The 24,386-nt window shown below is 39.2% G+C and overlaps 1 long non-coding RNA gene across 1 annotated transcript; it reads right to left on the bottom strand.

Moving 5' to 3' along the window:
* Positions 1–233: 233 nt before the first annotated feature.
* On the bottom strand, positions 234–2,033 carry LOC138880495 (uncharacterized). The gene is made up of 3 exons (XR_011403195.1): positions 1,934–2,033; positions 944–1,002; positions 234–261 (listed from the first exon to the last, which is right to left on the bottom strand). It is a non-coding gene; the product is annotated as an uncharacterized lncRNA (long non-coding RNA).
* Between the last annotated feature and the right edge of the window lie 22,353 nt (positions 2,034–24,386).

The raw sequence follows: 24,386 nt of genomic DNA, 5'->3' as shown, positions 1-24,386 counted from the left end.
ACGTGCCTATAAAACCAAAGTGATAACTCATACACTGAACATAGGCCGATAAGGCCATATGATTTTCATATACATAACATATGTCTACAAGCCTCTAAGAGTACATAAAATCATAAAGGTCGAGACAGGGCCCCACCATGTCAATCAATATATATCTAAAGCATACTAACCAAATAGGCAACTCCGAAGCAAGTGGAGTGCACCAACACCTCCGTTGAGCTGATAGCCTATTAGGAGGAATGTCAACCTATCAATTGGGACCTGCAGGCATGAAACGCAGCGTCCCCAGGCAAAAGGGACGTCAGTACCAATAAAGTACCGAGTATGTAAAGCAAGAAAGCATAAACAAGAATAGTAATATAAATAGAGATAGAGGAGATACAACCTGTAAAATCTGCGTGCCTCTGTGGGATGCTGACATGAAATGCGTAATACATATATATATACATAAACTTTTAAAAATATACGCGTCTGTAGACATCATCATCATCATCATCATCATATCGTACCCGGCCTCAAAGAGGACTCGGTAAAAACATACCCGGCCATCATAAGGCTCGGTAGAATCGTACCCGGCCACGTGGAGCTCGGTAAATCCAACTGATCAGTGGTTACACAATATATATCGTACCCGGCCTACTATAGTGCGGCTCGGTAGAGTAAAATAAATATTATATATAATGCATGCTAAACTCATGGAATCACGTTCTAAACCTTTTGGAGTGACTTAAGGTCGTTGCACCTTCGATTAACATTATGGACATCATACCATCAATATGAGCTTCTATAGGATTCAAGGATCATACATACCTTGCTTAGAATAACTTTATAAGGAAAGAACAACATGGGCAACCTTAGTTTCTAGGAGTAGATCTGTTACGAAATAGTGTATTCATTTCACTTTAGATCATGCCAAAAGAAAGAGGGAAGTGCCTTAACATACCTTAACCATGGTGAGTCCTTAATACATCTTAAGCAACTCTTCAAACAACTCAACTCAATCTACCATTGCATAAGGAGATTCAAAATTAGTGTTGAATAAAGGCTAAGTTTGCAACTTAAACTTGTAGCTCATTTATATAAATTCGGGCAGCATCTCCCCAGTAACAAGAGCCTCCTCCAATACCATATACCAACAACAATTACCAGAGAAATCCATCAATACCAATTATCAATAACAAGACACCATAAAACTACAACAAGTCATAACTATTTTACGACGAGCGACAAGCTCCAATTGGAATTCGTATATCCCTTATCATCCCTTATAGACTTTTTACTTTAAATTAATAGTATCATTAACATGATAATGAAGTCATTCATCAATAATTCCAACCTTATACCATATATCCATAACAAAGAAAATGATCCACAACTCCAATTATTCTTAATTAGCAACTTTATTCACTAGTTCATGTCTAGTTCATCCATTTAACTCAACCGATGTCAATATAACCTTAAGCACTTGTTGGAACACAATATAATTACCTCCTACAGTAGATGCAAGTCGAAATCTATATTATATTTAGCTTACAACAGCCCAACACACCCCAATCAATTCATACCAAAAACAACGACTATAGTAGTGTCCAACACCCCGAAAATATTACAAAGAATGACTAATCCATTATTTCACAAATATGTGGTATTTATTCAAACCATTTATCCTCCAAAAACTCCATTAAATATCAGCAAAAGATACAGCCCAAAAGCTACACGAAATAGCCCACAAAACAGTCCATTACAAATCAAATAACTCGAACTCACGGCTTCCGATCACCTTCCCGTGAGTTCTAAATATTATGAAATGAATTAATCAACCTTAATTGATATTTAAGAGCTTAAAACCAGAAATTAAGAATTTTCTTAACTATTAAATACCTTCCAACACTCAAACTATAAAGAAAAAGAAAGGTTATATAGCAATACTTACGTCGTGGGGATCGTTCTTGTGTTATTGCTTCGTGATTTCGTGCCCGGGATGATGGTATTATTTGAAACCCTTGTAGAGAGCTTAAGGGTGATGTTAGGGGTATTATTTGTTCGTGCTCTCTAGAAATATGCAGAAAGAGACGAGATATAGGAGATAATCTCCATTTTGTTGAAAAGTCAAAAGGTGCTACTTGGCACCCTATAATTGGCTCGTTTTCCAATGCTTATAACTTTTTATCCGGGTGTCGTATGAGCAAACGGTTAAGAGCGTTGGAAACTACATTCCAAGACATTAAATTTGATATATAATATGTCCCAAAAAGACCTCATATAGCACACGAAATTTATTACTCAAAAAGCTTCATTACAAGACAAATCCTTAGTCGGTTTTTTCGCAACTTAAATCCGATTTTTCTCAAACTTTATACTCCATATACAAACATCATATATAGTCATATCATGGCTTTAAACTCATTTAAATCATGATCAACAAGTCTCATATTTATCTTAACTTGCATAACACTTCGGCAAACCTTTCTTGTCCTTGTAGAAGGATTTCATCCTTTTTGAGTTTGCATTAGGTAATCCTATAATGATAGTAACATCTGAAGTACGGGGTGTAACAACATGTACCCTTGTAAAAATTTATCCTTGAATATTAACTCTCAAAGGCTTGCAAGAAAAAAATGGGATGTAACACCATTAAATCACTTTATATACTTTCCAAGAGGATCTCATTTCTGAGCTTACATCAACGGACTTACGACGTACTTTCCCGTACAAAAATATGGGTTGTAACAGAAAAGGTCCTCGGGTTATGCCGGGGAGGTCCATGGGTTATGCCGGAAAAGATCATCGGGTTATGCCGGAAAAGAAAAAGGTCATCGGGTTATGTCGGGGAGGTCCACGGGTTATTCCGAGAAAAATCATCGGGTTATGCCGGGGAGGTCCACGGGTTATACCGGGAAAGGTCATCGGGTTATGCAAAAAAATAAAAAGGTCATCAGGTTATGCCGGGAAGGTCCACGGGTTATGTCGGGGATCAACTAGGGAGTGGAACCCTATAATGAAAAAGACTACCAGGTTATGTTGGGAGTGACTAGGCAATGGGACCCTATGTTGGGAAAACGTAGCTAGAGATTGGGGACCCTAGGCTACCATGATTTTGAATTTTTCTTATTCTTTCATTTCATTTTTTTTTTGTTTTATTTAAGAAAATGAGTAAAATGCGGGAAGGATTTTAGAGGAGACTTCCCTTTTGGATTGATTTTTACCGCAAAGCTGTTTCTAGCTCTTGCGCAGTTTCTGTTTGGTTGCACCTGCTTCTTGTAAGGTTGCTTTGGATTGCACCTGTTTCATGTTTTCAAACAAAGAACAGTTGTTAGTTTAAAACAGTTGTTGGTTTGTGGCCTTGATTGTTTCAATCACTCGATCTCGGCCCGCTTCTTGGATGAAGATCTCAACTGCAACTGGTTGTTCCCTGAGGACCGATTTCATTTCAGGCCCTGGAGAACTTCTGGTTTTTTCCAGACTTTGCCATGACAGTTGGTCAGTGGAACCTAACCTTTTCGACTTTATTTTGTCTTCGTAGGCCTTTCCTTTCTAACTTCTTTTTCTTTTCTCTTTTTTTTACTTCGGAGCATCGGGGAACTTTTGGCTCCTCAAACTTTGTTGCAACGGCTAGTTGCATGGGACTTAACCTTTTCCAACTTTATTTTGCCCTCATAGGCCTTTCATTTCTGGCTTCTTTCTTCCAACTTCAATTTCAGAGCATTTGGGGTACCTTGACTTTTCAAACCTTTGCCGAGACGGTTAGCGAAGTGGGACTTGACCTTTTCAACTTTATTTGTCTTTATAGGCACTTCAATTTGATTTCTTCCTTCCGAGAGTTTTGAATTTGAAACATCGGCCGCCATAGCAAGTCGAGGTCGACTTGATGCCCCTGACGAGGCTGGGTTCCTTTTTGCATATTAGCTTGTATCAAATAAGAACCCTGTAAATCAGTCTTACCATCCTTTCTTTGTCTTAGTTTCGGAACAGAGTTAGACCGAACGGGATTCAAAGAAAATAAACAAGGGAATGGAGAATGAGTTTAAACAAGATGTGTCCCTTTCGGGGAAAGGAAAGAAGGACTTATCTGGAGTACATGCGGACTTCAATGAACATAATATGCCTTTTGGACTGGATGCCTGATCTGTGTAAACCGTCCGACTCTCAGAAATTCATCACAACTTTGCCTTGAAACCGAGGAACCTTGCCGGGACTCTGTTGATGTTGATGGTTGCAGGGATCCTCTTTTCGATCAGGGGCGCCCTTTATGGGTTTTCACGATCTGACCTCTCTCATTTCTCTTCTAACCATCGCCTTATAGTGCTCTTTGCGAGTTTCACTAACAAGACTCTCATTTTCCATTTCTCTGCTTACCATCGCCTTACGGTGCCCATGTGAGTTTTCACCAATAAGACTCTCTCATTTTATCTCTCTCATTTTGATTGCATCGGATCCAAGTAGCTGCATTCTTGGATCCTTGAACATTCTCACCGATTGATCGGAAGGACTTGAAAGGATTTGGGTAAAAATAATTTGTACTGAATTACAACTTTGGAACCATTCAGGCAGGATCATTGCCGGACCATTATAACATCTGCCCCAGTTTCCCTTTTTGGGGGAATTTGGAGTTTTATTTTGGTGTGACTGAACCCTAGAGAGAGGCTGCCTACGTATCCTTTCGGAATCAAGTCGAACGTAGTTCAGGGAACTTTGTTTTTGATTTTCTTTTGTTTTTCTGTTTTGTTTTGTTCTCTTTCTTTTTCCTTTCCTTTTTCCTCTCTCTTTTTCAGTTTTTTTTTCTTTTTTTGTTAATTTCATTTTTTCAATCAATTTTTTTTTTCAATAACACTTTCAGGTCCAAAGAGGGTAATCAAAGAAAAGTAACCGACTCAAAGGGTTTGTAAAGGGTTGATAGTGTTTGGGTAGCGAGAATAAAAGCCTTTTTCATCCCAATCGGAGAAAATTTATGTTATATAAAGGATCCAACATATTACCTTTCGGCTACATTTGCATTGACAGTTGTCTCATGGACATTTCTTTTGATGTTTCCCAGGTACAACGCTCTCTTTGGCAGTACCTTTGTTACCATGTATGGATCTTTTCCAATTTGGAGCCAATTTTCCTTTAGCTGTTCTAACTCTTTGTTTTATTTCCTAAAACTTATCCTCATTGTGATCTAATTCATGATTAATTACTTCGAGGTCTGACAGCTTTTCAGGATCTGGGCATGAAGCTGGCAATCATGTCATGTTATTGAAATCTGCAATTAACAGAACTAAAAAGAAAAATAAGAAAAGTGACAAGACTAAGAAAAGAGATATTCCTGGACAATGAAATACTAAATTCATTTGAATTTTTTTTTTCAATCAATTTTTTTTGAAGATATAAGGGTTTACATCGGAAAGTAAGACAATAAAGTAAAATATCTGGATCACACCCTAAGATAATCTGGACGCAAAAAGGATAGCAAGATTGGCTACCGAGACTCCCGTCTGATGGGGAACTTTCAAGCTTGGCGACCGTATTTCGGCTTTTCTTCTTTTTTGGCCATGGCTGCAATGGCCTTCAGTGTCGGATCAAATTCCTCAGCTTCACAAATCATTCCGACTATTGGCCCGATGTGGTGGGCATGCAACAAATTGTTCATCACATCAGGAGCTTCTTCATCCCAAAAAATAATTCTTTCAGCTTCAATCAAATTTCAACTGCCCTTTTGAGGGCCCAACAGTCCTCTATACTGTGTCCCACTATCCAGAGTGGTATTTACATACAGCATCAGCTCGGTGTGAGGGGGACTCAGAGTTTGGCCGGTTTGGGGCCACTGGCTGCAACAAATTTAGCCTGATTAGCTTTTGGAACAAGTTCGAATACAATTGACCAATAGGGGAGAACTAATTCTTTCTGAAAGACTCTCTTGGACGAGGATTGTATTGGGGATCATTTGGTTGAGGATTATATGGAGCTTGGTAAGGATGGACATTTCTGGGAGGTGGAGCTCGATTTTGTGGATAATGTTGTGGCCGCGGGTAAGGTTGCGCATTCATCACCGCATAGGGAGGCGGTGCCACAACATAAGCATCATCTTGAAGGGGATAATAGCGTGGTGGGACCATATAAGGCACATATGATTGGATGAATGACCTGGTGGCCCCCCTCGAGCTTGAAACCATCATGTCTCCCTCTTCAACCCCATTTCTGTTCATCAAGCCCTCCGAACCATTCTAAGCAGCCTGTGATGTAGCCTTAAAGGCAGCATGACTCAATATTCGCCCCGTTTTAAAACCGTTTTCAACCATTGCCCCAATTTTGATAGCCTCAGCAAACGACTTTCCCATAGCAGACATCGTGTTCTGGAAGTAGTCCGCCTCTTGGGCCTGTAGAAAGACCGTGACCATTTAAATTTAGTCCATTGGAGGCTTTACCCTGGCAGCTTGCTCACGCCATTTGACAGCATATTCGCGGAAGCTTTCCATGATTTTCTTTTTTCAAATTGGACAAAGAGTTTCTGTCGGGAGAGATGTCCACATTATATTGTAACTGGCGAACAAAATCTCGAGCCATATCGTCCCACACATGCCAATGGGTAATTTCATGATCTGTATACCATTCAGAAGCAATTTCGGTGAGGCTTTCCCCAAAATAGGCCATTAGTATCTCCTCTTTTCCAACAACACCCCTCAGCTGGTTACAATATCATTTCAGATGAGCGACTGGGTCTCCGTGCCCGTCGTACTTTTCAAATTTTGGCATCATGAAGCCAGCTGGCAAGTGGACATCGGGAAATATATAAAGGTCAGAGTATGAGACACTCTTTTGGCCACTCAGACCTTGCATCTTTTTCAGGCTTTGTTCTAGGCTCTTCATCTTCCGAGCCATTTCCTTTTGCTTGGGATTTTTAACAACTTTTCCTTGCTCCCCCGAGAGATCATATTGCGGAGGTTGAGTGAAAGTGTACGGAGTCACATATGTTATTTCTGGTTGAAGCTGCGGATCCTGAAAGATGAACGTTGGAGGTGGTGCCCTTGAAGCTGGTGCCTGGGTGAAAACCACAGAAGGCATGCCAGGATCATTGGAGGGCATTGGAGGGTGCCCGCATGGGATGAGCGGGTTAGGCATAGGGGCGGTGGTAACCTCACCTGACCTGGGGATCAACTTAGGGAACCCAGGGATTGCACTTGGCGGTTCCCTACCATTAGACCAGGCGTCCCACATTTTCAATATGCGGAGACGCAACATCCTATTCTTTTCAGCAGCTGCTGATTCTAGCTGCAGAATAGCCGATCCCGGGCTATCCTCAGGACCGATAATTGGTAGATTGCTTGCGGAGGCCATCTGTGCCTTTGCATCTTGTGAAAGAGGGGAGACTAGACTACCAACAAAATCAACCACCTGAACAGAACCTAGCTAATTTGCACATCCAACAACCTTGTTAGTTTTGAGACATTTAACAGATAGAAAATCGCATATTGGGATGCAATGCACCTAGACAGTTAAACGTTTCTACTATGTGTTTGAACGAGTTGCATGTTTCATCCCGGCCTTAATTAACCATTTTCACTTTGTACCTCTTTTCTTCATTTCTGCCTCTCTTTAATCACTCTTGATTTTTTCATTTCGTTTTTTGCCGCTCTTTTATTTTTGGCACTCTCTTTTTCTCTTTTTGTTTGTCACTTTTTATTTCTTGTCGTTCCTTTTTTTTCGCTCTTTTCTTTCTTTTTCACTCAATCAAATTTATTTATTTTCTCTCTTTTGTCAAATTATTTTTCACTCAGTTTTAATTTATAGCTATGATCGAATCCGATGGGGATTACCTACGTATCATGGCGCCGCATGAATCAGATCTTGCGTAATTCAGGAAGATTGGGAATAGAGTAAATAAACTAACTTTTTTTTTTTACTTTTTATAAAACTCAGACCATGAAATCTTTAAGGCAAAAGAAAAATATTTTTGATTTTTTGATTTTTTTTCTTATTTCTTTTGGAATTTTTCTTAAAAAATGATTTAAAAGAAGAAAGGAAACATTTTTTTTGGGATTTTTTATTTTGATTTTTCTTTTATTTTTGAAAGAAAGACTTCTAAAAATTTCTTTTCTTTTGATTGGAACTTTGGGATTTTTAAAAGTAAAAAGAAAATATTTTTGTTTGAATTTTCATTTGTTTTCTCTTTTTCTAAAGAAGAAAGAAAATATTTTTGTTTTGGATTTTGGATGTTGCCTCTTAATTTTCGAAAGAAGGACTTTTAAGAAAGTTTTTTGAATTTTTGAGTTTTTATTTATTTACAAAAAAGTACTTCTAAAGAAAAGCAAAATATTTTTGGACCTCAATTTTCAATTTTTTTTTGACATTTCCGAAAGAAATACTTTTAAAGAAGGAAAAGAATTTTTTTTGGATTTATTTTTAATTTTTTTGGAAAAATACTTCAAAACAAAGAAAACCCGTATGAAATACTCCAGAAAGAAGGAAACTACTTTTTTTGAGTTTTTTTAAAACTTCCCTCTTTTTTTGTTTTGAATTTTCTAACGAAAGATTTCTAAAGGAAAATATTTTTGGATTTTTGAAAATTGGGTCAGAACAGATGAGGTTTGCCTACGTATCTCACATCCGGTGAGAATCAGACCCGCGTAGTTCGGTCAGTTTTGACGGAACAGGGGAAACATGGCCCTTGAAATTTTTTTGCTTATTTTGAAATGACTTTTCTTTTTTTAGAATTCCGGTAGAGTTTCAGAATTTTCTAAATACCTATCTCTCACTTTTTTTTGATTTTCTTTTTTATTTTATTTTTATTTTCTTTCCCTATTCTAGAAGCCGGTTAATATGCAAGCCGAAACAAACAGATGCGCAAGTAGCACGTAAGATGCATCAGGATGGTCTTTTAAATTTGGGTACACCTCATGTCCTAGACGGACCCAGCCCTTGTGTTGAGTCCCCAAAGTCAGATGCACGTGATGCAAACAAACGTTCCTACTAGGGATCCGACATGAGGCTATGTTATACTAGGTTTAAAAACCTGGGTGTATTGCTCTAGACCTGGCTTACCCGAACGGATAGCTCGAGCCCGGGGGGGGGGCAGCGTATCGGGAATACAGAAGCTTCACCGGCTTTGCAACTTGTCCGAACCGAACCTCGTTCTAAAATTGGGATATCATTCTAACATAAAAGAAGTTACACGAAGTGCACACTTCACAGATGATTTAGAAAACTCAGAGAGAGGAGGGTTTCATAGCAATTTATATACAGTCCAAACAATATCAAAGCGGTAAAAAACGGCAATTAGCACATTAGGCTCAACATGTAAAAATCAGATAAAAACAAGCCAACTATAACAGTTATTCTAAGCTCGAATTCTTGAACCCTGAACCAAAGTTCTGGGTTTTGTTCCCCAGCAGAGTCGGCAGAGTTGTCACACCCCCTTTTTACCACCCGAGAGGAAATATAAGGAAGTTTTTTCAATTAAAGTGACATTATTCGAAATGAGATTATTTTATTTATTTTCAGAGTCGCCACTTGGGATATTTATGATGGTGTCCCAAGTTACTGGTTTATTTTAAATCCCAAATAGAGGAAAATCGACTTTATTTAAAAATCTGCGAAACCAGAAATTCATAATAAGGAATTTTGTTAACCCGGGAGAAGGTGTTAGGCATTCCCAGGTTCCGTGGTTCGAGCACGGTCGCTTAAACTATTAAAATTGACCTAATTAACTTATTTAATACATGTTTTAAACCTAGTGTGCTTTTTAAAACTTTATAACCGCTTTTAATTATTTTAAAACCGCTTTTTAGGATTTATGGAATTATTTCTGGAACAATTTACGATTGTCATACACTTGCCATTTTTGAACACACCGCAAGCCACGCTACATGAAATGCACCCGTGATTCGCGACATGTATATTTTATTATTGTTTGAAGTTGTTATGATCGGATCACATGAAATGCACACCCGAATTTTGGAATTAGGCATCGTAACTACGTCACGGGAACCGTACCCATATCACGAGGGTTTATTTATTAATCGCGCCTAAAGCATGCTATGGATATTCATTTATTACTTTCCTAAAGTTAATTTGGGATTGTTATGAAGGCCATGGTTTATGGAAGTAAAATGGTAAGGATAAAATTGTTACTAAATTATTAACATCGTTCATTACTACTAAATTATAGGAGGTGAATATCACATATTAAATTATCAACTTTCTAACATAATCAAACCAAAGAAGTTAATCTTCTAAATAAAGAGGACGGCTGAAAAAGTCATAATCACATGTCAATACCATATGAAAATTAAAGAGATTCCCTATAGCTTTGCTTTTCCAAGCTTTCACAAAATAAACTAGTGATAAATATAATATTTAACTCCATGATACATGCTCAAAATGGAAAGACATGGACAGAAACTCCAAATATTGAAGCAAATTTTCAGAATATAAATTTAGCGAATTAAGATGACAAACAAAGGCATGCTAACACAGGATATTAATAAAGTGACGGAACTTTTACTTAAATCAACAGGAACAAAATGAACAATTAATTAAAGGGGAAGGAGACCTTATGTGTATTGATATGAAACTCCAAATGTATACATCAAAGTCGGATTCTGATTGTCAAACTCGACCGGAGAAAGTAAATAGCAGCAAAATCTTGGACCGGAGCTTTCGAAAGCGACCCGAAGGGTGCCTTCAAACAAGGAGCCCAAACTCGCTGGTAGCCTCGAATCGGCACCGAAAAATTTGAACCAAACATGGATTCAATCAAATTCGAAATTTTAGCTAAACCGAAGAGATAAATGGCACTGATTTTCTAGCTTTGTTTTTTCCTTCACCATTTTTAACCTCTATTTTGTAATTGGAGTGAGGCTGTTTTTTTGTATTTATTTTATTTTTTCTTCTGAAAGGAAATAAAAAGGGATGATGGTGGATTTTGGGGAATTTTAGGGAATTAGGGGTGAGGCTGCTGCTCTTTGGAATTGGGTGTATAAGTATGTGCGTATTGTTTGGATGGAGGATTGGTTGGTCAAGTCTTGAATGAGAATTTTGTTGGATTTTGGAATGTTTGTTGGGATTTTTCGGCTGAGTCTTTCTTTTAGTTCAAATAGATGATCATCATCTCTTAAGGAGTGCTGCCAGAGATGGAAAGCTCATCCCTTTCTCCAAGAAGGCAGCGGTTGTAGCTTAATCGTGAAGTTTAGGGGGCGCCGTTTTCAGCTTTTTTTTTGGCGAAGGGGAAGGTATCTCATGATGTGATAAGGTGTTAGGTCTCCTTTTACGTGAGGAATTAGGGTATATAAAATGAAAAAGGGGTAATGGGTTAATGGGTTAATGGGTATTGGTATTGGGCTGGGGTTCAAAATTAATTTGAGCCATTTTAGGAATTGGCCCAATTCTAGAAGAAACAAGACCAAAAATATATTCTTCTAATTTTCTTTTCTTTGTTTTTTCCTTTTTCTTTTCTTTAATTAATTAAAATCCTAAATCAATTTATTTTTGTAGAAATTAAAATTCTTTTATTTATTTTTAATATTAAAACAACTAATTAACTTAAAATTAAAGAAAAATGCTAATTTTAAAGGCTAAAATCTAAATATGTAAAAATGACTACTTTTTATGATTTTTTGCTTAATAAAATTAATTCCTACATGCAAATTGAGCCTAAAATGGCATGAAATTAAAACGTGACATTTTTGTTATTTTTCTATGATTTTAAAATATTAAAAATACATGAAATGAAACTAAATAAAGAAAAACTTCTAAAATTCCTTAAAAATTATTTTTAGTTTTTTTGTAGGAGTTATTTTTATGTAGGGCAAAAATTAGGTTCTCACAATGGCAGATGTTTTGTTTCTTTTTTTTTATGTGGTTGGGATGTAACAGTACTGCTCCCGTCTTTAACAATCCAATTATGCCTTTGCTTTTAAAGGCATATATTTTTATCTATGTAAAATCTATCCTCTTTTATTATCTCATTGCTTGAATTTTATGCTTCTCTTCTCTATTATGTTGTGTGTATATATGTGGCATAAGTTAGCTTGGCTAGACTTCTTTATGCTATTTGACTGCTTGTGTCTTTTTAATGATGCCAAAAGGGGGAATACGTGTATAAAATTATTTTGAGTATAATTTGAATCAAGGATCTGATTAAGGGGGAAGGCATAAAGTCAGGGGGAACTTGTGAGCTCCTATTATTTTATCTAGTTCTCCTTGCTCTAAATACGTATTATCAATGTCTAAGTTTGTCACCATCCAAAAGGGGGAAATTGATGGGTTTTCAATGTCTTTGCCTTATGTTTTGATGATTTAACAAACTTACTATCAAGGACCAGATAGAGAACCTAACACACTTGGGCTACATTGCAAGTTAACGGATTCCAGCTAAATATGAACTATTATAGCTTCAGGAGATAGAGAACCAAACAAAGACCTGATACCCTTATGGTTCCCTCATAGCAGTACGAGGTCAATTGGACACAGCTGGAAGCGACGTGACTGCCTGCACTGTTTCTGCCTGCACTGCATTATTTCCTGTGGTCACTTATCCTTTGACCAACTAAAATGCTTACATCATTCAAGTGATGTCATCAAGGTGTATCAACAAGGAGTTTATATCAAAACATCACTTGGACACTTGAGAAATTATTCAAGCCTTCTGCAAAACAGTGAACTTAATTCTCAAGAGCTTGAAGAACAAAGTTAAACGCTACTACGGACAAGTTCCTAAATCTAGTATTTTGTTGTCCTTAGTTGAGTTGTAACTTTGTGATTGTTCTTATTGTAACTCATAAATTGCTTATCTAGAAGCGTTGATTCGGAACCCTCTTGTAAAAACCATAAACTCTCTGAGTTTGTATTGTGACTAGAGTTAGCCATAAGTTAAAGTCTTTGTAACTAGAGAGTGACAAAGTGGCTTGTGGTAAGAGTATCACAAGTTAGTTAAGTTGAAGTCTTTGTAATGGAGTCATTACAAAGTGGCTTGTAATAGGTGTTTACAAGTTAGTGAAGTTGAAAGCCTACAAGGATAGGTCGTGGTTTTTGCCCCTTTGAGTTGGGATTTTTCCACGTAAAAATCCAGTGTCTCATTTACTTACTGTTTCATTAGCATTCTCAGTAGAAACTCATAGAGGACCAGGTATTCTACTATTTGGTAGACTCATATAAACTAACAACCCTCAAGCTCGAGGACCTCGGGCTCTTAAAAGCATACGTTGCACTCTTTTCCTTTGACTGGATTTTGTCCCTAGAAGAGTTTTACCAGCAAGGTTTTTAACGAGGAAACACCTATGTGCTACCTAAGGAAGATTCAACAAGTATACAAGGCTTCCTTTTTAGTCAACCTCAAATACTGGGGGGCATCCCCCGGAAGGTCACTTACTCGGAGAAGTCAAGATGCGCTAAATGGAGTCCCGATAGGAAAATGATGTACCTGGCCAAACAGTCAAACGAACCATGTCCGTATAGAATAACTAGGCCCCTAACAACGAAAACATGTATACTTGTACCAAGTAATCTAAGAATACTTTCCATCAAAGCATTTTATGCTTCAAAAGAATCTGGTATCTTTGCAAAAACGGCTCCAAAGCCAAAAACATCCCAAACACTCGGGGATTGGCGTCAACAACTCGAAAACATATGACTCTCGGGTTGGAGCTTCAAACCAGTAAGCCCTCAATGAGGCAACATCAAGATCACTAAACGACTCCAGAGTCAAAAAATATCCTGAACACTCGGGGACTGATGCCGAAAACTCAAGGCCACATGACCTCTGGGTTGGAAACTCCAAAATTGTAAGCCCTCAATGAGGCCATACTAAGTTTACAAGTAACGACTCCTGAGCCAAGAAACCCTAGATGAATCGAGGACTGCCTCCAATCGCCACCCCCATCGACTCATCAAGAATCTGAGGCCGTAAGACCCCATATGGGCAGCCCCAGTCTCATAAGACCTATATAAGGCAATAACAATATCTGTAAGACCTCAAGCAAGGCATGAACCACACTTGTACCAAGTGAGCAATAACAATATCTGTAAGACCTCAAGCAAGGCATGAACCACACTTGTACCAAGTGAGCAACAACAATATCTGTAAGACCTCAAGCAAGGCATGAACCATACTTGTACCAAGTAAACAAAACTGTAAGACCTTAGAGGCATGTAAAATTTGTAAGACCTTACTAAAGGCATAATACCAATCTTAAAGTTAAGGCTATATATCGAACTTGTAAGACCCCTAAAAAGGAATACCCTCAATATAGACACCGAAACTACTTCACTCGGGGACTAAAAGGCTCCGGCCAAATACTATGACTACGGTCACAAGGATGTACCAGCCAAACTAACGCGACTCGGGGATGCCCGACCGTCGCTATAAAATCACAGGCCTTCAATTACTTCGAATATACTTCGAAAAGAACCGGTTAAACAGGCTACCCTCAACATAGGCAAAAGAGCTTCGACCATGTCAGCTCCAACCAAAAGGCTTCGAGATACTCAGCCACCGAGCCAAACCTCCCGAGGTGCTCAATCATCGCCATATAACGACTCACACTCAAGGTTCCTATCGAACTGTCAAAGAGTAAGGCAAACATAATTTTAAAAATGTCCTTAACGAGGGAAAAATAAAGCCCATACAAAAGGTCATAACGACCCAAAGCGTAAGAGCCACTGTCACCAACCCATACAAAAGGTCGTACCGACCCCACGCATAAGAGCCTAAGGGCTAGCTTTAAAATTCGAAAACTTGAGGGTCAAATAAGTTCAAGTCGAAACTCGATTCGAAGACTGAACCCAAAAACAGTTAACTAAATATGCCTAAGAGCAAAAGCATAAGAGCCACTGTCGCCAGCACTAAAATCTAAGGTCACAGTGACCCAACGTATAAAAGCCAGGTCTAACCTGAGAACACTCGGGGACTAACTTTTGACTGTTACGAGTCGCTCAGCAATAGCAAAAACCCGAGGGTATAACCCAAGGTCTAAGAGCTCGGATTGATTATCAAAAACATCACACATTATTCCCAAAAGGCAAAGGAGAGAAGAAGTGATAAAAAATGAAAAGCCTTTTATACATATTACTCGTAAAGGTACATTTACAAGGCTTTAAAAAAAACCCTTGCAAGGAAGGAGCCAAACAGAACCCTAATCTATCATCAAGCCTACATCTTTGATGGGTCAAATGGAGGTTGTGCCCCAACGGTTCCGGATACAGTCCCAGGACCTTCAACGGCCTCTTCCCCTCTAGGGATTCTGCCTTCATTCTCATCATCTTCTAAGCCACTACCCGGCATACCTCCAGAAGCAAACTGGGCAGCAACTTTCTTCTCTAAGGTCTTTACTCTTTCGAGCTCGGCAAACAAATTGATACCCCCCTCCCCCCACGTGTATGTCCTCGAGAGTCCGCTTCCAAGATTTTAACCAAGCATGCTCCACGGCTCGAATCAATTTCAGTTCAGCCTCCTCAGGCAATCTCCCAGTTTGAGAATTTATTACAATGACATCCTCTTTTTGCAAAGATATAAGCGCCTTAGCTTCGGTTTTGATCCCAGATAGTGCAACAACTAACTTAGAATGGAGACCTCTATATTTGTCACTATCCACCCTTGCATCATGAAGCTGGTGTCTGACTAAGGCCATCTTTTCTTGGAGGGTATCCCTCTCAGAGGTTATCTCTCTCACGTGTCATTTAAGTTCGAGGACTTTGGAGTCTCTAGCTCGGAGCTCCTCCCTCAGCAGCGCACCTTCCTTCTCAAATTGCACGAATCAGATCCAAGATGTTAAAACACTGGGATCTGGCAAACATTCAGATAATAGCAAACAGAAACTAGGTAACCTGTTCAATAAGATGAGCCTTCTCATGCTCATGACGGGTCACCTCAGCCTGAAACCAGGCGAAAGTCTGATTATAAGCGCTCTGGCCTGAAGCCATAAAAAAGACAATTAGAAAGACAAAGATCAGGATGATAGGGAGGATTTACAAAAACTACCTGCTCACAAAGCCTGCTCATCTCGCCGAAGACGAGTGAAGCTTCAAGCTCAGAAATTCCCTCGGGAGTGGCTAAAGGCCTTTCAAACGCATCTCTGTCTCCGTTAGCATCCCCACATCAGAAGGTTCTTCATTCGGGGCATCTTGCATTCCCTTAGGAGGTAAGTTCATTCCCTAGGGGGAATCACTCACGACAACAACACCATCAGGGTCAATCGGGGCCACCTCTTGTCTCTGTAGGGCTTCAGAACTAGGTTCCTCCGAACCACCTACCGAATGCATCCCAGCTCGAGAGATATTTTGGCCATTGGCCGACTCAGGGACATCACCCGATACTCCCTCAATGGCCTCTCCAGCCCGAAGTTGGACCGCGACGACATCAAGCTTTGGCTCGGGAGCCACCATCTCTATGGCATGAGGGTTGTTTACCGTGAAAATGGTAATAACAATTAAATTTGATTATGGGACTCTAAAATTATGTGATCTATTTTTATGCTAGTTGTTAAGCAGATGATGATATGTATGAGACTTAGAAATGAAATAGGAGTGAAGGATAAGGCGATAACCAACCCGGTTGGTTAACAATCGGGCCATCGAGCTTATCGATTTGGGGGCCTCGGGGTCGATTCCAGAGCTCGGCTTGGAGCTATCGAATGGGGTCAAAATATGGCTAACAGTTATAATGAGATCAACGAAGGCTCTTTATGGCCAATGATAAGCAATAAATAATGACCAATAATGAAGATAATAAAGGGAAGCAATAATATCCAGAGCATGTGTTAGAGAGCAAAGCAAATGTTCTTGTATATTTCGTGTGGAGCAACTGTAGCAACAACCCTTTACAAAATGATATGGATCCCCTTTATATAAGAGAGGAATCCCAACATAGTACAAAATACATTAATGACAAAGAAACGGAGATGTGACAGCTAGATGACACCCTGATTCAGGGTTAGGGTAGTCCACTAGGCTCTGTTAGTCCTAGCCGTGTACCTTGGGAACTCCCCATTTCTACCATAGTCGTGGTCAACATTGTCCCAAGATTGGGCGTCGACGAACCTCGAGGGGGGAAACTCGACCATAGCCTTGTATCCTCGAGGCTTCGAGATGATCTTCTAAGGTGCCTCGATGACGAGGAATTGGACCCTCTGATTTCACCGTATACAGATAGTCCCCGTATTTCTGAAAGATGAGCGATAAGAAATGATTTTGACATCCGACGCTTTGGAGCTCCCGCGATGACGTCTGATAGGTTTTCAATGTCTTTTCCTTATGCTTCTTATGTTTTGATGATCTAACAAACTTATTGTCAAGAACTAGATAGAGAACCTGACCCACCTGGTATATACTTCAAATGAACAATGTCCAGTCTGATCTCCAGCAAATGAGTGTACAACCACAATGAAGAACACAATAGGTACCCGGTCCCTTAGGGTTCTCCGACAGAAGTACAAGTCAACTATACAGTTGGAACGCAACTGCAGAAAGTGGCTGTCCAACTGTTACAAAGAGGAATACAACAGGGACCTGGTCCCTTAGGGCTCTCTAATAGAAGTACAAGTCAACTATACAACTTGAACGCAACTGCAGAAAGTGATTGTCCACAACTGTACATGCGACAATGCAGCAGACAGTGCATCAGTCATTTCTCATTGGGAAAAAGCGTGTACCAAGATTTGACATCACCATTGTGATGTCTTTTGTAGTATAAAAACCCGGTGCAAGGCATAACATATTCACTTGTACATTTAGTGATATTCTCTCAAGCATTAAAGTGTTCATCCAGAATTAAAGTCACTGGTGTATCAAGAACAAGAAGACAACTCCACTAAATGATTAGTTTCATAATGAGTTTATGTGTATCCGTAGTTGAGTTGTAGTCTTGTTATTTGTTCTTCATTGTAACTCCTATCCTGCTTTCTTAAAAGCTATGTTTTAGGAAACCCAAAATCCATAAACTTTCTGAGTTTATGTTGTGACTAGTTTTAGTCATAAGTTTAAAGTCTTTGTAACTAGAGAGTCAAAAAGTGGCTTGTGGTAAGAGTATCACAAGTTAGTTAAGTTGAAGTCTTTGTAATAGGGTCATTACAAAGTGGCCTGTAATAATGAGATTACAAGTTAGTGAAGTTGAAAGCCTACAAGTGTCAGTCATGATTTTTGTCCAATTGTGTGGGATTTTTCCACGTAAAAATCCCTTGTCTCTTTTACTTACTGCTTCTTAAGTATTCTCAGTAGAAACTCATAAAGGATCAGGTGTTCTATAGTTTGGTGGACTCATATAAGCTAACAATTAGTATCAGAGCAGGTTCTTTCTAAAATGTTAACACCTAGAAAGGATCTCAATAGCTGCTCCACCCAACTTTGAGGAAGGACAATCAACCTACAGACCTCCTAGATTCAATGATCAATACTACGGTTGGTGGAAGACTCACATGCATGATTTTATAATGGCCGAAGATTCAGAACTGTGGGACATCATCTTTGATGGTCCACATGTTCCTATGAAGAAACTTGAAGAAACTAGACCAATGGTGTCGAAAGATAGAAAAGAGTACAGTGATATTGACAAAAAAGCTGTATAAAAGAACTATCACACCAAGAAAATCTTGGTCTGTGGTATAGGACCCGATGAGTACAACAGAGTCTTAGCTTCTGATACTGCCAAAGAAATATGGGAAGCACTACAAACCACACACGAAGGAACTACTCAGGTTAAACAGTCTAAGATTAACATGCTCACCACAGAGTATGAGCTCTTTAGGATGAAGGATGATGAGTCTATACAGGATATGCACACCAGATTCACTTCCATCATAAATGTACTTCATTCACTTGGAGATTTTATTACCAGAAACAAGCTTGTAAGGAAAATCCTCAGTGTTCTACCTGGTTTTTTGGAAAGTAAGGTAAATGTCATCACTGTAGCTATAGATCTACAAACTCTAACCATGGATCAGCTGATTGGTAATCTAAAGACATACGAGATGAAAAGAAAGAAAGACAGTGAAAGGAGAGAGCTAAAGAAGGAAAAGAACCCGGTACTCAAGGCTGAAAGCAGTGACTCAAGTGAAGAAGATAGTGATATGGCCTATCTTACTAAAAGATTTCAAAAGATGGTTTGAAGAAATGGTGGTATACCAAAGAGGGGCAGCTCAAGTAAGGCAAGGAACAATGATCTCTGTTATAGGTGCGGAAAGCCAGGGCATTTCATCAAAGATTGCCCACTTGTGAAACAGGAGCAATACAAACAAAACCCTAATAAAGCAGCAAAAAAGAACCTGGTTCCAGACAAACGATTCAATTGAAAAAGTGCACCTAAAAATATTGTGAAGTAGGCTCTTGCTTCTTGGGGAGACTCTTCCAGTGAATCAGAAAGGGAACCAGATGCAGAAAACAACTTCATGATGGTAGTGTAAATTGAAGCAACGAAGTATGACTTACTATTCGCGTTGATGGCTCAGTCTGATGATGATGAAGAAGATGAAGATGATGAGGTAAATTTCTGGGATGTTCAAAGAAATCTGAAATCCTACTCTTCTAAAAAGTTAAGGTTATTAGCAAATGTTCTAATTGATGTTTATTATAGCCTTGATACTGATAAGGAGATCCTGACCATAGAACTAAGAGAAGCTGAACAATCTAGAGATGATCTGGTGGTCTATGTAGTGCACCTAAATGAGACCATGGCAAATCTTGAAAAAGAAAAGGAAGCTCTAAATGAAAAAATAACTAGTGTAGAAAATGAGAGAGATGACCTGATGGTAGTGGTTGTTGACTTGAAGGAAACAATATAAGGTTTTAGCAATGAGAAACATATTCTAGAAGAAAAAATTGTAGTTGCTGAGCAAGAGAAGGATGATTTGTTAGTAATAATCACTGACCAAGAGGAAACCATTGAGGGACTCAATAGAGAACATAAGTTTGTGAGTCTTAGGAAAGGGAAGGAAGTAGCTAGTGAGACACATATCAACTTGAACATGAATTAAATGATGTGAAAACTAGTCTATGTGGTGAACTTGAGAAAAATCGGCAACTTCAAGCTGAATTGGAGAAAGTAAAACTTGATCTTGAGAAATCTCTGAAGTGGACCTGGTCCTCAGATGCTATTACTACCATGTATTTGAACAATAGTGGAAACAAGCAGGGAATCGGGTTCTAAAGGGAGAAAACTCCTTACAACCCTCACAACAAGTACGTCACTGTTCCTAATAACTAGTTGTGTACCCACTGTGGGAACAATGGACACTTCAAAGAAAATTGCCAGGTCAGGGTTCAATCTGTTCAGAAAAACAAAGTGTTTATTGACAAAGTGACTACTAACAAGGGACCAAGTACAGCTCGCAAGAAACGAATATTGCCTGCATGGACTAGAAAAGCCCTTATCCATCCCTTTTATCATAACAAGGGACCCAAACTAGTTTGGGTTCCTAAATCTAACTCATAATTTGTAGGTGTAGGGAACAGTAAGAGGAAGCAAACTGCAATAAACCATGGACAGTGATGCTCAAAGCATGTAACTGGAATCACCATGGATTTCTTCTCACTGAAAGCCCTGCAGGAAGGGAATGCATCCCTTGAAAAAGGAGGGGGTACATTCTCAGTATTGGAAAAGTTGGAAAATCTCGTTGACACTCAATTGAGAATGTGTACTATGTGGATAGCCTGAAGTACAGTCTCCTGAGTGTCTCTCAAATCTGTGATAAAGGGAACAAAGTAGAGTTCTTATCGAAAGTGTGCACAGTTACCAATCTGGTAACTGGCAAAGTAGTCTTAGTGGCCAAAAGAAACAAGAACATCTACATTTCTGACTTTGAATCTCTACAAGCTGGTGATATGAGATGCTAGAAAACAGTTGATGATGATGCAGAACTTTGGCATGGAAGATTGAGGCATGGAAGCTTCTCACTTCTGAATAAATTGATTCAGAAGGACCTGGTTCGTGGTCTGCCAAATTCAAGATTCACCTGGACACTGGCTCTTAGAACAAAGGATGAGACTTTCGATGTGTTTATGGCCTTTGTCAAAAAGATCCAAGTGAAGATAAAATTGTAGGTAGTATGCATCAGATCTGACCACGGGATAGAATGTGACAATGTCAAATTTGATGAGCTTGTAACAAAAATAGAATCACACACAACTTCTCAGCACCAAGGACTCCACAGCAAAATGGGGTTGCTGAAAGAAAGAACAGAACTCTGGAAGACATGGCATGGACAATGCTCATCTATAGTGGAATTGCCAAAACTTTCTGGGCAAAAGTAATAAATACTACTTGCTACTTGGTGAACAGGTGTATGATCAGGTCCTTCCTGAACCAAAACCCACTATGAGCTGCCAAATGGAAGAAAACCAAAGATAACTCATCTGAGAACCTTTTTGAATGAAAATGCCATGTTCTCGACAACGGGAAGGACCAGCTTGGGAAGTTTAATGAAAAAGGTGATGAAGGGATCCTTCTGGGATACTCCCCACAAAGCAAAGTCCACAAAGTCTACAACAAAAGGGAACACTGAGTGGAAGGAAGTGTTCATAGGCTATTCAACGAGACACCTTCCTCTAACCAAGGAGGAAACAGTGATGATCAATATAATGAACCATCTCTAGTCCCTGGGAAATATCTGAGGTTTCAAATGGGAAGGTTGATATGATAAGTAAGATAAAGGAGGCAGGTGAAAGACAATGCAACATCATCTTCCACTTCTCACGAGGAACCTGGTACTTCACTTACTACCACTGAAGCTGAAGAAAGAGTGGAGATGCAGTTCATGGCACTCCACAAGTAATAGAACAAGGAGTGCAGGGAAATCAAATTAACTTAACAAGTTCCTCTACTAGTCAAACCTCAGTCCCAAACTGGAAACACAAAAGCTCCCTACCTGATAACATAATCACTCCCCTTCATTCTGGAGCTAGACAAGAATAAAAAATTAAAAAAAAATCCCTAGTCCCTTCTGTATTTCCACTCTAGAATAGAATCCAAAATCAAGTCCCAAGGAGTCCTACTTGAAGGCTGCCAAAAGAAGTTTGAGATACCTTAAGGGAACACAGGATATGGTCCTGTATTACCCCTCAGGTGACAATTTTAACATTATTTAGTATGTTGATGTTAACTATGCATGTTATTTTGTGGACAGGAAAAGCACTTCTGGAATGGTTCACTTGCCATGATCATGTCTCATCCTTTGGGGCACAAGAAAACAGAACTCAATGGCTTCGTCAACAACTAAAGTAGAATGTGTAGCAGCAGCATCCTGCTGTGCTCAAACCCTATGAATTAAGAAGCAACTAGAAGATCTTGGGGTATTTTCTGATGGTATACCTTCTCTATCCAGTTCAAAACAAGAGTACCAAGTACATTGAGGTATAGCATTATCTTCTGAGGGTCAATATGGAAAAAAGGTTGTTCTGTGGAAAGTCCTGCAACAAAGAAGACCAAATTCAAGATATCTTCACCAAATCCTTGAGTAGGAAACATTTTGGAAGAAACAAGGTGAAGCTGGGGTTATTAAAATTTAATGGAGAACCTGATTCTCCATCAGTTGGATATGAAAAACACCTTCATGTAAAATTAGCTAAAGTATTTTCTGGCTAAGCCTAACTCACATCGATACCATTGCAGGTAAACACGCATGACGATCATAGCAGCTAAAGGTACAGTTATGAACTGTGAAAGAAGAGTTGCTAAAATCTTTTTCAAAAAAATTATTCGGGCATCAGGTTCCTGTACCATAGGTTAGTAGTAATGTACTTGTTCTGCATGCCTTCTCAAAAAATGTTAACAAATTTAACTCAACTACCACATCATTTGACTTTTCAAAGTCTGTATGTCATGTCTTGTCTTTCAAATCCCTTCATCCCCTCTGAACAATAATGTTTTCCCACAAACCTACCGCCATTTTTAGAACTATTCAGAACCCGTTTCTCTCTCCTCTCATCATTAGCCCTTCTTCCAATAAAACTTTCTTTCTCTCTCATAGCAAGTCATGAACCTTCATCTCTTCTGTATATCTATGATCCTCTCTTCATCTCTCTCTCTCACTCTACTTAACTACCAAATACTCCTATAATGGCAATCGAACGATCGCTTCCTTCTCCCATAATTAACACCACTCCGACTTCCCTATCATCCTTAAAATCATTCCTAGAGATTCACTACTCCACCGTCTCCAATACTACTGTATCCACACCCAGTTCCTCCTCTTTTCCTATTGTTTTTCCTTTTCTGACAAACCCTGTTTCTATTCCATGTATTGAAAACCCTATGTCTTGTCATTTCTCTGATCTCATCAAAGAATACTCAGGAGGTTTTACCTCTCAAGTGTCATAGGTCTCTGAGGATGATCCTGATCAGTATCTGAACTCCTCCATTTTGGACTTAGTGACTCTCACAGAGTCACCAGAAAAGGAAGCAGTGCATAACATCATGGATATCGATGCTGAGAGTCTGATGAATGAAGGAGCATATCCCTTGTCTGAGTATCAGGGGGAAGAAACTCCATTCTTAGGCGATGTAAGAACCATAGTACTCCTCGAGTCTTTGGCTCATGAGACCCTCCTAGAAAAACCTGCTGAAGAAGCTGTCTCTCTTCCAGAAAAACCCACTCCTGTACCTCCTAATCATCATAAGCTCTTAGAATCCTCCTCCAAGTCACCTAGTATCAGGTCGCAGTAGAAAGAGGGCTTTGAGTCTACATTGCAGAAAAGTAGGAGGAGTGTCAAGATAAGAAAAAAGAGGTTGATGAACCAAGGGTAATTTGTTACTGACAAGAGCGTTCCAGTAGGTGGGGTTGACAAAAATGCTCTAAAGGAACCGGGTTCCTTAGTGAAACAATCTATAAAAGCTCAAAAGTCTATGGTTGAAGCTTCCGATGAAGCTATTGAGAAATAAAATGGTGCATCCGTGAAGGGCAGCAGCAAGTCTAAGAAGAGTCCAGTTAAGCAAGCCATGCCTGAAGATGATACTGTGGGGCTAGTAAGTTGGAAAGGAAAGTCTGTTGAAGGATCTAGAAAACGAAAACGGGAAAGTGTAAGGGAACCTGGTTCTCAGAGGACCATGCCCAGTGACAATGGTCTTTGGCAGGAGAGATTAAGAACTCAAAAAGTCTTGTGGGGTCGTACGTTTGACCCAGCAATTTCAGAAATAGCCGGTATGAGACAAATTTTGGAGATAGTGGAATTTCAGTAATGGGAGATCTTGTTTCAAGGGAGCATGCCTTTGGTGTATAAAGATGCGGTACAAAAATTTCTACGCATCTCTCTTCACTGTTGAGGGGATCACATTTGTGCACTAGTAAATGGAGTAGGCATTTTACTCAACGCTTCAGCACTGGGAAAGTTTCTCAAAATTCAATGTGAAGGAATGTCCTCGGTCAAAGGTGTCTGTGGTGTCAACTTTAGGAGAACTATCATGAAAGAGCAAGCTATTTAGCAGGGGG

The sequence above is a fragment of the Nicotiana sylvestris genome, chromosome 10, assembly GCF_000393655.2.
Source record: "Nicotiana sylvestris chromosome 10, ASM39365v2, whole genome shotgun sequence".
Lineage (NCBI taxonomy): Eukaryota > Viridiplantae > Streptophyta > Magnoliopsida > Solanales > Solanaceae > Nicotiana > Nicotiana sylvestris.
The sequence above is the reverse complement of the archived record's forward strand: the minus strand, read 5'-3'. Positions and strand labels throughout refer to the sequence as shown.